The sequence below is a fragment of the Triticum urartu genome, chromosome 7 (assembly GCF_003073215.2).
Source record: "Triticum urartu cultivar G1812 chromosome 7, Tu2.1, whole genome shotgun sequence".
Taxonomy (NCBI): Eukaryota; Viridiplantae; Streptophyta; class Magnoliopsida; order Poales; family Poaceae; genus Triticum; species Triticum urartu.
In genome coordinates, this window is record NC_053028.1 from 191,896,762 (window position 1) to 191,910,764 (window position 14,003).

A 14,003-nucleotide genomic window follows, 5' to 3' on the forward strand; every position below is an offset into this window, starting at 1 on the left:
ATGCTGGTCATTGTTTTTTAAAATGCAAAAAGGTAAAAGTCATATGGAGACATGCTCTATTAGAACACATCAGGCTTCGGCTACTTGAATGCCCAGATTCTTTTAAATTCATGGAAGAGATTCTTGAGCTTAATGAAGAAGAAAGATTAAAAACTTGCATTCTTCTTTGGATGTGGTGGCACCAGAGAAACAAAGCTAATGTGGGAGATAGACTCAGGTCAAATGATGAAATATGTTTCTCAATTAACCACTATCTTGTTAATGCTTTGAAAAATGTGCAGCCAAGAAAACACACAAGACAGAACACCAAAGATGGACTCCTCCTTCACCGGGAATTATGAAGCTTAACACTGATGGCGCCTTTCAAGAGGAGACTCATTCTGGAGGTTGGGGCTTCATTTTAAGAAATGATGCAGGTGCATTAATAGCGGCTGGAGCAGGAAATTTGGAATATTTAGTAGATACTCTGCACTCTGAAGCATTGGCGATGCTCTATGCTGTGAATGCGGCAAACATGATGGGATGTGATCGGCTTATTATAGAAACTGACTCTCTTTTGCTAAAGCAGGCTGTAATGTCAAATACTTATGATCTTTCACAGCTAGGTGCTATCTTTGGAAATATCAAATATCAATTTAGAGTTGGTTTATCTGATGTATCTGTCAAACATTGTAACCGGGAATGTAACCATGCTGCACACACTCTAGCTGCACATGGCACAACCATGAGTAGGAGTACATGGGAAATCTGGCTTGACAAATTTCCATCCTTTGTATCAGATTGTGTAGCTGGAGATTCTGCCAGCACTGCTTTATAATGGAATGATGAGTGTTCCTTTCAAAAAAAACCGTGACGGCTAGATTGTGTACAAGTCTGAATTGATCATGCCAAATACGCATCAGCTGGTTCATGTATCGGTCTCACTCTATACATACAGGTCTCCAGCAACAGCGCTGAGTACACAACATTTATACACTACAAACATGTGATCATTTGTGCCGAAAACCCTAGTGACCGAAAAGAACCGTCACCTAAAATCATTTTCTATGACGGTGATGTTAAGACTACCATGTTATGCATATCCCACACGATCTGTGATTAGTAGTTGCTGTGTATAGGAGATCACATGAGCTGTCATATCAATCAGTAATTAATGTGATTTATACTGATTGATTGTAATACTTGTTGTACAAGCATAGTTGCATATAAATAGAAGATGGGCCGGTGGGTGATCCACGGGCAATCATTCCTAATCCTAGCATCTTTCACATGGTAACAAGAGCCTAGTCAATCCACCACGTCATGACTTCCGCTGCAACCTCACCATCCACCACGTCCCTTGCCCTCACCCAGCTCAACGCCGGCATGCTAGGTACCGGCGGCTCTGTGTTCGCGGGCTCCAGCTCGTCGGGACTCGTCTCCATCTCTGCAATGGGGCAGATCGTCACCGTGAAGCTCAACCGCGACAACCACCTGCTATGGAAGGCGCAGGTCGTCCCCATCCTTCGCGGCCATCAAGTGTTGGGCTATGTCGATGGATCGAATCCGGCGCCGTTGAAAACTGTCCGTCAATCGGACGCGGATGGCGCCCCGATGATTGACAACGTGGCGTACACCACGTGGTACGCTCAGGATTAGCTGATCCTCTCCGCGCTACTGTCGACTGAGGGAGTCCTGGATTAGGGGGTGTCCGGATAGCCGGACTATAACCTTTGGCCGGACTCTTGGAATATGAAGATACAAGATTGAAGACTTTGTCCTGTGTCCGGATGGGACTTTCCTTGGCGTGGAAGGCAAGCTTGGCAATACGGATGTGTAGATCTCCTCCCATTGTAACCGACTCTGTGTAACCCTAGCCCTCTCCGGTGTCTATATAAACCGGAGGGTTTTAGTCCATAGGACGAACAACAATCATACCATAGGCTAGCTTCTAGGGTTTAGCCTCTCTGATCTCGTGGTAGATCTACTCTTGTACTACCCATATCATCAATATTAATCAAGCAGGATGTAGGGTTTTACCTCCATCAAGAGGGCCCGAACCTGGGTAAAACATTGTGTCCCCTGCCTCCTATTACCATCCGGCCTAGACGCACAGTTCGGGACCCCCTACCCGAGATCTGCCGGTTTTGACACCAACATTGGTGCTTTCATTGAGAGTTCCGCTGTGACGTCGTCATCAGGAAGGATGCCTCATCCCGTCTTTAAATACGGCACTGTTGCTAAGGGAGCTTTGGCTGTCAGCCAAACTCTCCGGCTAGGTGGTTTTCTTATGACCGCCTGTTCTGCCGCTGCGCCGACGATGACTTCTCGGGTCATCAAAAGCAATCTTCACGTCAACTCGGAACTCGCCGAGCAGTTAGATCCAATGGAGCTCTCTTCCCTAAACGAGCTCTTGGATCGCATCGCCGCCCTGGGAGTCACTACAGACTGCGATCAGATTGGGCCTAAACCCGATCTGAGAGAGATCAACTCTCCCCAGGTCACCCATCACGTTGCAGTGGTGGAGGAACAATGCGGCGACCCTTCATCTATCTTAAGAACCAGCTATGTCCGGATTCCCGATCCCTAAAAGCCGGATACCCGCGGAGGGGAGGACGTCACTCAAGACCTGAACCTAGAGTCAGGCCGCGGGCTAGATTTAGTGGAAAACATCCAAGAATCCAAACTTCCGAGTTCGGAAACTCCTTGGCCCCTGAGTCTCAGATTGGGTGAGATTTCGGATTCAATTCCACCCACCCACCCAAACATAAGCGATCTATCCCAAATTAGGCAAGAGCCTGAAGAAACAGTACACCATTACTGGGCCAGATTCCTCCTGGTCAAGAACAGGATAAAAGACTGCCGCGAGGAAGACGCAATTTCATTCTTCTGCAATAATTGCATGGACAAGGGAATCCTCAACCCCATAAGTCGCCGTGAAATTACACGCTTTGCCGACTTGGCGTCCATAGTACGAAAGTACTGTGCGATGGAAAGCGCCTGGAAAACCGAAATAAAATTTTGGGACAATCCGGCCCTGAATACAAACCCAGTCCGAAATAAAAGGGTGCATTATCGCCAGACACCCGGGTTAAACACCAAAAAGCAAAAACCCTCTACAGGGCATGGAACCGTACTGGAGGGATGGCTCAATGGACCCTGTAAAATTCTCAGTGCAGAGGGCGCCACACCAACTCATAGCCTTAGAGCATGTTGGATACTCCGGCAGGTGGCCAAAAGTGGCGAAGATCTTCTAACCCCAGAAGCCACAGAGCACCAGCCCAGGAATACCAGTACGGTATTAACAGTCTTTGAGACTTCCGCATCAAATAATATGCGAAAACGAACACTCCGCAGCCTTGCCGAAGTCTACCACGTGGCAACAATAAACCCATGGAGTGACACGGCTATTACTTTTAATGCCAGTGACGAACCTAAATTCCAAACAGCCCGAGCACCAGCCGCATTGGTCCTTAGTCCAATAGTGGACGGCTTTCGACTCACCAAGGTACTCATGGACGGTGGCAGCGGATTGAACCTCATTTATGAGGAAACCCTTCGAATGGAAATAGTCTGGAACCGCATTGAGCGAAGCAGCACAACCTTTAGAGGAATAATCCATAGTCGGGAAGCGCGCTGTACAGGAAAAATCACACTAGATGTGGTGTTCGGCATGCCGGATAATTACAGGTCCGAAGAGGTCACGTTCCAAGTGGCCCCGTTCAGTAGCGGATGCCACACTCTATTAGGGCGGGAGGCGTTTACAATCTTCCAAGCCATACCCCATTACGGGTACATGAAGCTCAAAATGCCCGGGCCCAACGGAATCATCACTCTTGCTAGTGATCCGGACATAGCACTCCGCGCCGAAAATAAGACAGCCGCACTGGCCCTCGAGGCACTATCCGAAGCCCTAGCGGCCGAGGAACTGACTGCGCTGCGCTCCACGGTGAACAGGGACGACGTGATACTCGATAAAAGATCCAAGTCCACCTCCTTTAAACTGGCGTACGAAATAGTCAAATTCCAAGTCCATCCAACGGACCCTACAAAAACAGCTTCCATCGGGGCACAATTAAACCCTGATGTAGACGCCGCACTACGAGAGATCCTACGCGAGAACTAGGACATTTTTGCCTGGCACCCTTCAGACATGTCAGGAATCCCACGCAGGCTGGCCGAGCACAGCCTAAATATCCTAAAAGGATTCAAGCCAGTCAAGCAGGCTCTTCGGCGTTTCTCCGAACCTAAGAGACAAGACATGGGAGAGGAACTAGCCAAGCTATTGGAGGCCGGATTCATCAGAGACATAAAACATCCAGACTGGCTAGCAAACCTGGTGATGGTACCAAAGAAGGACAAATCCTGGCGCTTGTGCGTCGATTTTAAGGACCTCAACAAGGCTTGCCCAAAGGATCCCTTCCCCCTCCCCCGCATCGATCAAATTATCGACGCTACCGCAGGACACGATTCATCGTGTTTCCTCGACGCATACTCCGGCTACCATCAAATTAAGATGGCAGAGCCATACCAAGCTGCAACGGCATTCATCACACCATACGGCCCATTCTGCTTCAACACAATGCCCTTCGGGCTCAAAAATGCTGGTGCAACATATCAGCGCATGATTCAGACATGTCTGGCAAACCAGATTGGCAAAACACTGGAGGCATACGTAGATGACGTGGTCGTCAAAACCAAGCATGTCGAATCTCTAGTAGACGACTTGAGGCTCACATTCGATAACCTCTGAACATACGACATCAAGCTCAACCCGGAAAAATGCGTTTTCGGCGTACCAGACGGAAAGCTCTTGGGCTTCATTGTATCCGGTAGAGGAATTGAAGCAAATCCAGCCAAAATCCGAGCTCTGTAACAATTGGACATCCCAAAGGACCTCAAACAAATACAAAAATTGACCGGATGCGTGGCGGCTCAAAGCCGCTTTATCTCCCGCTTGGGGGAAAAGGCATTACCCCTTTATCGCCTCCTCCGGCGCACCGAACACTTCGAGTGGACGGATGCCGCCACGGCCGGACTCGACGAAATAAAAGCCATATTGGCAACAAACCCATTCCTGGCCGCGCCAAACATTGGCGAACCAATGCTATTATACATTGCGGCAACTCATCAAGTTGTAAGCGCAGTGCTCGTCGTCGAACGACAAACGGACGAACACAAATTCCCCCTTCAAAAGCCGGTTTACTATTGAAGGAAATATGCCCTAGAGGCAATAATAAAGTTATTATTTATTTCCTTATATCATGATAAATGTTTATTATTCATGCTGGAATTGTATTAACCGGAAACATAATACATGTGTGAATACATAGACAAACAGAGTGTCACTAGTATGCCTCTACTTGACTAGCTCGTTAATCAAAGATGGTTATGTTTCCTAACCATGAACAAAGAGTTGTTATTTGATTAACGAGATCACATCATTAGTTGAATGATCTGATTGACATGACCCATTCCATTAGCTTAGCACCCGATCGTTTAGTATGTTGCTATTGCTTTCTTCATGACTTATACATGTTCCTATGACTATGAGATTATGCAACTCCCGTTTACCGGAGGAACACTTTGGGTGCTACCAAACGTCACAACGTAAATGGGTGATTATAAAGGAGCATTACAGGTGTCTCCAAAGGTAGATGTTGGGTTGGCATATTTCGAGATTAGGATTTGTCACTCCGATTGTCGGAGAGGTACCTCTGGGCCCTCTCGGTAATGCACATCACATAAGCCTTGCAAGCATTACAACTAATATGTTAGTTGTGAGATGATGTATTACGGAACGAGTAAAGAGACTTGTCGGTAACGATATTGAACTAGGTATTGGATACCGACGATCGAATCTCGGGCAAGTAACATACCGATGACAAAGGGAACAACGTATGTTGTTATGCGGTCTGACCGATAAAGATCTTCGTAGAATATGTAGGAGCCAATATGGGCATCCAGGTCCCGCTATTGGTTATTGACCGGAGACGTGTCTCGGTCATGTCTACATTGTTCTCGAACCGTAGGGTCCGCACGCTTAAAGTTACGATGACAGTTGTTATGAGTTTTATGCATTTTGATGTACCGAATGTTGTTCGGAGTCCGAGATGAGATCACGGACATGACGAGGAACTCCGGAATGGTCCGGAGATAAAGTTTGATATATATGATAATAGTGTTTGGTCACCGGAAGGGTTTCGGAAATCACCGGAAGGGGTTCCGGATGTTTCCCGAAATGTTTGGGTACGAGGACACTTTATTTGGGCCAAAGGGGAAAGCCCACAAGGTTTTTGGAAAGCGCAAAAGGAAGTTTTGCGGAGTCCAGGGGCCAGACGCCAGGGTCCCTGGCGTCTGGGTCCAGATGCCGGGATCCCTGGCGTCTGGCCCTGGAGTCCGAGAAGGACTCTTGCCTATCGGGTGAAACCGACTTTGTGAAGGCTTTAACTCCAAGTTTCGACCCCAGGGCTCAAGATATAAATAGAGGGGCAGGGCTAGCACCAAATATAGATCAAGAAACACAAGTTGATCCACGTGATCTATTCCTTAGCCGTGTGCGGTGCCCCCAGCCACCATATTCCTCGATAATACTGTAGCGGAGTTTAGGCGAAGCCCTGCTGCTGTAGTGCATCAAGATCGTCACCACGCCGTCGTGCTGACGAAACTCTTCCCCGACACTTTGCTGGATCGGAGTCCGGGGATCGTCATCGAGCTGAACGTGTGCTCGAACTCGGAGGTGCCGTAGTTTCGGTGCTTGATCGGTCGGATCGTGAAGACGTACGACTACTTCCTCTACGTTGTGTCAACGCTTCCGCAGTCGGTCTGCGTGGGTACGTAGACAACACTCTCCCCTCTCGTTGCTATGCATCACATGATTTTGCGTGTGCGTAGGAATTTTTTTGAAATTACTACGAAACCCAACAGTGGCATCCGAGCCTAGGTTATTTATGTTGATGTTATATGCACGAGTAGAACACAAGTGAGTTGTGGGCGATATAAGTCATACTGCCTACCAGCATGTCATACTTTGGTTCGGCGGCATTGTTGGACGAGACGACCCGGACCAACATTACGCGTACGCTTACGCGAGACCGGTTCCCCCGACATGCTTTGCACACAGGTGGCTTGCGGGCAACTGTCTCTCCAACTTTAGTTGAACCAAGTATGGCTACGCCCGGTCCTTGCAAAGGTTAAAACGGAGTCTATTTGACAAACTATCGTTGTGGTTTTGATGCATAGGTGAGATTGGTTCTTGCTTAAGCCCGTAGCAGCCACGTAAAACTTGCAACAACAAAGTAGAGGACGTCTAACTTGTTTTTGCAGGGCATGTTGTGATGTGATATGGTCAAGACATGATGCTGAATTTTATTGTATGAGATGATCATGTTTTGTAACCGAGTTATCGGCAACTGGCAGGAGCCTTATGGTTGTCGCTTTATTGTATGCAATGAAATCGCGATGTAATGCTTTACTTTATCACTAAGCGGTAGTGATAGTCGTAGAAGCACAAACTTGGCGAGACGACAACGATGCTACGATGGAGATCAAGGTGTCACGCCGGTGACGATGGTGATCACAACGGTGCTTCGGAGATGGAGATCACAAGCACAAGATGATGATGGCCATATCATATCACTTATATTGATTGCATGTGATGTTTATCCTTTTATGCATCTTATCTTGCTTTGATTGATGGTAGCATTATAAGATGATCTCTCACTAAATTATCAAGAAGTGTTCTCCCTGAGTATGCACCGTTGCGAAAGTTCTTCGTGCTGAGACACCACGTGATGATCGGGTGTGATAGGTTCTACGTTCAAATACAACGGGTGCAAAACAGTTGCACACGCGGAATACTCAGGTTATACTTGACGAGCCAAGCATATACAGATATGGCCTCAGAACACGGAGACCGAAAGGTCGAGCGTGAATCATATAGTAGATATGATCAACATAATGATGTTCACCGATGAAACTACTCCATCTCACGTGATGATCGGACATGGTTTAGTTGATTTGGATCACGTGATCACTTAGAGGATTAGAGGGATGTCTATCTAAGTGGGAGTTCTTAAGTAATATGATTAATTGAACTTAAATTTATCATGAACTTAGTACCTGATAGTATCTTGCTTGTTTATGTTGATTGTAGATAGATGGCTCGTGCTGTTGTTCCGTTGAATTTTAATGCATTCCTTGAGAAAGCAAAGTTAAAAGATGATGGTAGCAATTACACGGACTGGGTCCGTAACTTGAGGATTATCCTCATTGCTGCACAGAAGAATTACGTCCTGGAAGCACCGCTGGGTGCCAGGCCTGCTGCAGGAGCAACGCCGGATGTTATGAACGTCTGGCAGAGCAAAGCTGATGACTACTCGATAGTTCAGTGTGCCATGCTTTACGGCTTAGAATCGGGACTTCAACGACGTTTTGAACGTCATGGAGCATATGAGATGTTCCAGGAGTTGAAGTTAATATTTCAAGCAAATGCCCGGATTGAGAGATATGAAGTCTCCAATAAGTTCTATAGCTGCAAGATGGAGGAGAACAGTTCTGTCAGTGAGCATATACTCAAAATGTCTGGGTATAATAATCACTTGATTCAATTGGGAGTTAATCTTCCAGATGATTGCGTCATTGACAGAATTCTTCAATCACTGCCACCAAGCTACAAGAGCTTCGTGATGAACTATAATATGCAAGGGATGAACAAGACTATTCCTGAGCTCTTCGCGATGCTGAAAGCTGCGGAGGTAGAAATCAAGAAGGAGCATCAAGTGTTGATGGTCAACAAGACCACTAGTTTCAAGAAAAAGGGCAAAGGAAAGAAGAAGGGGAACTTCAAGAAGAACGACAAGCCAGTTGCTGCTCAAGAGAAGAAACCCAAGTCTGGACCTAAGCCTGAAACTGAGTGCTTCTACTGCAAGCAGACTGGTCACTGGAAGCGGAACTGCCCCAAGTATTTGGCAGATAAGAAGGATGGCAAGGTGAACAAAGGTATATGTGATATACATGTTATTGATGTGTACCTTACTAATGCTCGCAATAGCACCTGGGTATTTGATACTGGTTCTGTTGCTAATATTTGCAACTCGAAACAGGGGCTACGGATTAAGCGAAGATTGGCTAAGGACGAGGTGACGATGCGCGTGGGAAACGGTTCCAAAGTCGATGTGATCGCGGGCGGCACGCTACCTCTACATCTACCTTTGGGATTAATATTAGACCTAAATAATTGTTATTTGGTGCCAGCGTTGAGCATGAATATTATATCTGGATCTTGTTTAATGCGAGACGGTTATTCATTTAAATCAGAGAATAATGGTTGTTCTATTTATATGAGTAATATCTTTTATGGTCATGCACCCTTGAAGAGTGGTCTATTCTTGTTGAATCTCGATAGTAGTAACACACATATTCATAATGTTGAAGCCAAAAGATGCGGAGTTGATAATGAGAGTGCAACTTATTTGTGGCACTGCCGTTTAGGTCATATCGGTGTAAAGCGCATGAAGAAATTCCATATTGATGGACTTTTGGAACCACTTGATTATGAATCACTTGGTACTTGCGAACCGTGCCTCATGGGCAAGATGACCAAAACACCGTTCTCCGGTACTATGGAGAGAGCAACAGATTTGTTGGAAATCATACATACAGATGTATGTGGTCCGATGAATATTGAGGCTCGTGGCGGATATCGTTATTTTCTCACCTTCACAGATGATTTAAGCAGATATGGGTATATCTACTTAATGAAACATAAGTCTGAAACATTTGAAAAGTTCAAAGAATTTCAGAGTGAAGTTGAAAATCATCGTAACAATAAAATAAAGTTTCTACGATCTGATCGTGGAGGAGAATATTTGAGTTACGAGTTTGGTGTACATTTGAAAAATTGTGGAATAGTTTCGCAACTCACGCCACCCGGAACACCTCAGCGTAATGGTGTGTCCGAACGTCGTAATCGTACTTTACTAGATATGGTGCGATCTATGATGTCTCTTACTGATTTACTGCTATCGTTTTGGGGATACGCTCTAGAGACGGCCGCATTCACGTTGAATAGGGCACCATCAAAATCCGTTGAGATGACGCCTTATGAACTTTGGTTTGGCAAGAAACCAAAGTTGTCGTTTCTAAAAGTTTGGGGCTACGATGCTTATGTGAAAAAGCTTCAACCTGATAAGCTCGAACCCAAATCGGAGAAATGTGTCTTCATAGGATATCCAAAGGAAACTATTGGATACACCTTCCATCACAGATCCGAAGGCAAGACTTTTTTTGCTAAATTCGGAAACTTTCTAGAGAAGGAGTTTCTCTCGAAAGAAGTGAGTGGGAGGAAAGTAGAACTTGACGAGGTAACTGTACCTGCTCCCTTATTGGAAAGTAGTACATCACAGAAAACTGTTTCTGTAACGCCTACACCAGTTAGTGAGGAAGATAATGATAATGATCATGAAACTTCAGAACAAGATACTACTGAACCTCGTAGATCAACCAGAATAAGATCTGCGCCTGAGTGGTACGGTAATCCCGTTCTGGAAGTCATGATGCTAGATCATGATGAACCTACGAACTATGAAGAAGCAATGGTGAGCCCAGATTCCGCAAAGTGGCTTGAAACCATGAAATCTGAGATGGGATCCATGTATGAGAACAAAGTATGGACTTTGGTTGACTTGCCCGATGATCGGCAAGCAATTGAGAATAAATGGATCTTCAAGAAGAAGACTGACGATGATGGTAATATTACTGTCTAGAAAGCTCGACTTGTCGCAAAAGGTTTTCGACAAGTTCAAGGGATTGACTACGATGAGACCTTCTCACCCGTAGCGATGCTTAAGTCTGTCCGAATCATGTTAGCAATTGCCGCATTTTATGATTATGAAATTTGGCAGATGGATGTCAAAACTGCATTCCTGAATGGATTTCTGGAAGAAGAGTTGTATATGATGCAACCAGAAGGTTTTGTCGATCCAAAGGGAGCTAACAAAGTGTGCAAGCTCCAGCGATCCATTTATGGACTAGTGCAAGCCTCTTGGAGTTGGAATAAACGTTTTGATAGTGTGATCAAAGCATTTGGTTTTATACAGACTTTTGGAGAAGCCTGTATTTACAAGAAAGTGAGTGGGAGCTCTGTAGCATTTCTGATATTATATGTGGATGACATATTATTAATTGGAAATGATATAGAATTTCTGGATAGCATAAAAGGATACTTGAATAAAAGTTTTTCAATGAAAGACCTCAGTGAAGCTGCTTACATATTAGGCATTAAGATCTATAGAGATAGATCAAAACGCTTAATTGGACTTTCACAAACAACATACCTTGACAAAATTTTGAAGAAGTTCAAAATGGATCAAGCAAAGAAAGGGTTCTTGCCTGTGTTACAAGGTGTGAGATTGAGTAAGACTCAAAGCCCGACCACTGCAGAAGATAGAGAGAAAATGAAAGATGTTCCCTATGCTTCAGCCATAGGCTCTATCATGTATGCAATGCTGTGTACCAGACCTGATGTGTGCCTTGCTATAAGTGTAGCGGGGAGGTACCAAAGTAATCCAGGAGTGGATCACTGGACAGCGGTCAAGAACATCGTGAAATACCTGAAAAGGACTAAGGATATGTTTCTCGTATATGGAGGTGACAAAGAGCTCACCGTAAAAGGTTACGTTGATGCAAGCTTTGACACTGATCCGGACGATTCTAAATCGCAAACCGGATATGTGTTTACATTAAACGGTGGAGCTATCAGTTGGTACAGTTCTAAACAAAGCGTCGTAGCGGGATCTACATGTGAAGCGGAGTACATAGCTGCTTCGGAAGCAGCAAACAAAGGAGTCTGGATGAAGGAGTTCATATCCGATCTAGGTGTCATACCTAGTGCATCGGGTCCAATGAAAATATTTTGTGACAATACTGGTGCAATTGCCTTGGCAAAGGAATCCAGATTTCACAAAAGGACCAAGCACATCAAGAGACACTTCAATTCCATCCGGGATCTAGTCCAGGTGGGAGACATAGAGATTTGCAAGATACATACGGATCTGAATGTTGCAGACCCGTTGACTAAGCCTCTTCCACGAGCAAAACATGATCAGCACCAAGACTCCATGGGTGTTAGAATCATCACAGTGTAATCTAGATTATTGACTCTAGTGCAAGTGGGAGACTGAAGGAAATATGCCCTAGAGGCAATAATAAAGTTATTATTTATTTCCTTATATCATGATAAATGTTTATTATTCATGCTGGAATTGTATTAACCGGAAACATAATACATGTGTGAATACATAGACAAACAGAGTGTCACTAGTATGCCTCTACTTGACTAGCTCGTTAATCAAAGATGGTTATGTTTCCTAACCATGAACAAAGAGTTGTTATTTGATTAACGAGGTCACATCATTAGTTGAATGATCTGATTGACATGACCCATTCCATTAGCTTAGCACCCGATCGTTTAGTATGTTGCTATTGCTTTCTTCATGACTTATACATGTTCCTATGACTATGGAGATTATGCAACTCCCGTTTACCGGAGGAACACTTTGGGTGCTACCAAACGTCACAACGTAAATGGGTGATTATAAAGGAGCATTACAGGTGTCTCCAAAGGTAGATGTTGGGTTGGCATATTTCGAGATTAGGATTTGTCACTCCGATTGTCGGAGAGGTACCTCTGGGCCCTCTCGGTAATGCACATCACATAAGCCTTGCAAGCATTACAACTAATATGTTAGTTGTGAGATGATGTATTACGGAACGAGTAAAGAGACTTGTCAGTAACGAGATTGAACTAGGTATTGGATACCGACGATCGAATCTCGGGCAAGTAACATACCGATGACAAAGGGAACAATGTATGTTGTTATGCGGTCTGACCGATAAAGATCTTCGTAGAATATGTAGGAGCCAATATGGGCATCCAGGTCCCGCTATTGGTTATTTACCGGAGACGTGTCTCGGTCATGTCTACATTGTTCTCGAACCGTAGGGTCCGCACGCTTAAAGTTACGATGACAGTTGTTATGAGTTTTATGCATTTTGATGTACCGAATGTTGTTCGGAGTCCGAGATGAGATCACGGACATGACGAGGAACTCCGGAATGGTCCGGAGATAAAGTTTGATATATATGATAATAGTGTTTGGTCACCGGAAGGGTGAAGGAAATATGCCCTAGAGGCAATAATAAAGTTATTATTTATTTCCTTATATCATGATAAATGTTTATTATTCATGCTGGAATTGTATTAACCGGAAACATAATACATGTGTGAATACATAGACAAACAGAGTGTCACTAGTATGCCTCTACTTGACTAGCTCGTTAATCAAAGATGGTTATGTTTCCTAACCATGAACAAAGAGTTGTTATTTGATTAACGAGATCACATCATTAGTTGAATGATCTGATTGACATGACCCATTCCATTAGCTTAGCACCCGATCGTTTAGTATGTTGCTATTGCTTTCTTCATGACTTATACATGTTCCTATGACTATGAGATTATGCAACTCCCGTTTACCGGAGGAACACTTTGGGTGCTACCAAACGTCACAACGTAAATGGGTGATTATAAAGGAGCATTACAGGTGTCTCCAAAGGTAGATGTTGGGTTGGCATATTTCGAGATTAGGATTTGTCACTCCGATTGTCGGAGAGGTACCTCTGGGCCCTCTCGGTAATGCACATCACATAAGCCTTGCAAGCATTACAACTAATATGTTAGTTGTGAGATGATGTATTACGGAACGAGTAAAGAGACTTGTCAGTAACGAGATTGAACTAGGTATTGGATACCGACGATCGAATCTCGGGCAAGTAACATACCGATGACAAAGGGAACAATGTATGTTGTTATGCGGTCTGACCGATAAAGATCTTCGTAGAATATGTAGGAGCCAATATGGGCATCCAGGTCCCGCTATTGGTTATTTACCGGAGACGTGTCTCGGTCATGTCTACATTGTCCTCGAACCCGTAGGGTCCGCACGCTTAAAGTTACGATGACA